This window comes from Charadrius vociferus, unplaced genomic scaffold (genome assembly GCF_000708025.1).
Source record: "Charadrius vociferus isolate BGI_N301 unplaced genomic scaffold, ASM70802v2 scaffold32, whole genome shotgun sequence".
In the NCBI taxonomy this organism is placed as follows: domain Eukaryota; kingdom Metazoa; phylum Chordata; class Aves; order Charadriiformes; family Charadriidae; genus Charadrius; species Charadrius vociferus.
In genome coordinates, this window is record NW_009647856.1 from 11,929,087 (window position 1) to 11,932,311 (window position 3,225).

A 3,225-nucleotide genomic window follows, 5' to 3' on the forward strand; every position below is an offset into this window, starting at 1 on the left:
TGTTTGACACATAGGAAGCTGTCTTGGGAAAAGATTGTGTGGCATAAGGCTCCAGGTAGCAGCCCGTGTTTCAGATTTGCAGTGAGCCCTGGGAATGTTTGTATGGGCTCAGCGTTTGCTCTTTGTGCTTCAGCCCTCCTGGCTGATGGTGCTTCTGTGCAGTCAGGGGGGTTCGGCACTCCTGTGCCATTTGGGAAAGATGGAGAGAGACTTTCAATCAGGGAGTGGAGCAACAGGACAAGGGGGAATGGTTTTAAACCAAAAGAGGGGAGATTTAGATTAGATCTAAGGAAGAAATTCTTTACTCTGAGGGTGGTGAGACACTGGAACAGGTTGCTCAGAGAAGCTGTGGCTGCCCCGTCCCTGGAGGTGTTCAAGGCCAGGTTGGACGGGGCTTGGAGCAACCTGGGCTGGTGGGAGGTGTCCCTGCCCATGGCAGGGCGTTGGAACTAGATGATCTTTAAGGTCCCTTCCAACATAAACCATTCTATGATTTGCAGCCCAATGTGTGACTTGACACTGCAGGTTTGTGGTGGGGGCAGGCAGCTGTTGTTTCCCCCAAGAACTATGGCACTGGGCTGCCAGGAGGGCAGGTGGTGGCTGACAGCCATGTCCTGTGGTCACAGGGAGTCCTAGCGCAGGAGGGAAGCACGCAGTGATAATCCTGCAGCCAGGGAGTGCAGGCTTTGCGTCAAAAAGCGACTTTCACCATTTGCAGAACGCAAAATCTGCAGATGTAGACTATGAAACAGTATAGTTTTGAGAAAGAGAATATCCTACACACCGTGAAAGCTTGAAACAGCTACAGCAGCCCTATAGAGAGCAAGTAGCTGCTGTCCTCGAGCAGCTCTTGCTTGGCTTTGTACCTCGGATGATTCAGAAATTGTTATCGTAGGTCACAACAAATCCAAAAGCCTCCCGAAACATACTCCCAGATAGGATCTCTCCTTCCCTTTCAGGACTTTCCACCCTTTCCCAGGCTCTCCAGCCCTTGCCATCGCTGCCCATCCCTGAACGCAGCTCTAGACATGCACCAGAAGAGCCTTCGCAGTGCAGCCTCTGTGCCCAGAGGGCTGTGGGAGGAGGCTCGGGGTGCTTAGTGGAAAAGGAGTAAATCTCATTAAGGGTTTTAAAATTTATGGCTAGCGAGGTAATGAAAGCAGGCAATTTGGGGTAGCTTTATTGCAGTTATCATAATGTTTCCCTGAAGCACAAAGATAAAAGTCAGTGGGTAACGTCCATAAGGAGTTTTTATATCCTCCTCTTATTTTTTTAAGCAATACCCATTGCAGTCAAAGATGGGTGTCATTTTATGAATACAGAGAAGGCAATTATGTGGCATTGGACCCCAGAATTACAAGACTCTCAAGGCTCACCTGGCTGTCATGGCCCATGCTCTGCAGTCACCAAGAAACCCCATCCCCAACATGAAATAGTTTTACCATGAGGAGCTGTGCTCTCCCCACGTTTCTCTCGCAGGGACCTGTATTTGGAAACGTCCTAGCAGATCTTCTCTTCCTCCCCTCCTTTATCTTCTGGCTTTACTTTCTCAGTTTACCCTGGTTTGCAATTTAAGAAAGGTAGATGATGGTCCAGGCACAGGAGAGGCCTAAAGTAAGGGAAAACAAATACTTTTTTCTTTTATTTTACTCTGTGCTAATGAACTGCGGAACTCGCTGCCAAAGGGCATGAGGTTACTGTGTACAACTCAACTAATCACAAAATGTGCTCACACAAAACTCAAATATCTTTAGCATCTTTACTTAAGATTTATATTAAGAGTGGATTGGTATCTGTAAGACTTTTTTTTTGTGGCCCAAAGCTTGCTGTTGGCAACAACTGAGGATCATTTATTTCTTCCCCTGAAACATGGTGTGATTGATGAGCTTTCCATTTCCTCAAAGAGTAATGCTAACAAATCAGTAATTTTTAACATAGCACAGCACCTGCGTTGCAGAGCTAAACAAAACCATCATCCTGGAGGGTTTGCAGGACCAGCACCCGCTCTGGTGATGTCAAAAAGAGCTAAAAATCCACAAAATGGGAACAACCATGACAGCCTGCTCAGAAACTGTGGCAACAGAAATAGAGAGCCCCTAAACCAAAAAAGCCCATAAACATAAATAATCCAATCTTGAAGTTAGCCATTGTTCCAATTGGAACCCAAGAGAATACAAAGTTAAACAGTAACCTTGTGGTTGCTGACAGGATGAAGGTATAGCCTCTAGTTACCTGAGATAATTTTAACACTAAAAATCACACCTCTAGGAGATTTTACATGTAAATGTAAGACCACTTTATTCTAATGAGCCAGACAGAAACTAGGATGTGTGCAAACAAGTGTTTGTCGTATAATTACAAGCGACCAATCAGCTAATTTAATGTGAATTTTTTTTTCCTTGTTACCTTTTTGTATAAAAGACCCTACGTATTTCCTAACAGGTGCGCTACCTGCATTAAGTGCCTGGCGCCCAATTCTGCAGAACTGAAATAAAGATAAATATCTCGATTCAGTGGGTTGATTGGCTCTTGCACACCGGGTGAAGAACCCTTATTTTTGGGGACAACAGCAGCAGCCGTCACCCATGGGCTCACTGCACGCCGAGATGGGTCCACGCGCCCCACGAAGCAGTCGGGCTGTTGTGGTGGTTAAAGAAAAACAAGCGAAGAAATTTCAAAAGCTGTCATTTTACTTTGCCCTGCTGTGACAGCCTGATCTCTTACTATTTCCCAAATGTTTCCAGGAAAGTTCCATATTATATATAATATATAATAAATATATATACCAGTTCTGAAGTCGTGTTTTTTTTTTTTTCTTAAGGAAACACCTTACTTCACCATTTCACACAGTCCCAGACCCTCACCCCAGCAGATAGCTGAGACTCCCAGTATAAATGATCAATGCCACCAGTCCTCCCAGGCTAAAAAAGAGGAAGACCAGGCCAGCGACTAAAGCAGCTGACTGGAAGTCAGGGCCGCAGTCTGTCCGCAGGGCCCCATTTTCTTGTTATGGTGCCACTGGACAAAGCCGCCATCTTGCACAAAGCCCATGTTGGCCCGGGGCCTTGTGGCAGGGGGATGGTGCTGTGGAAGTTATTTGTCTGACAGTTCCTGCCTTTGTGTCCTGGTCTGCAACACACAGATGGAGGTGAACACACTCTTCCCCCTGCAGTGGAGGACTGGGGGAAGAGGGAAAAGGACAGGGCCCGTGAGAGGGGGTGCGGC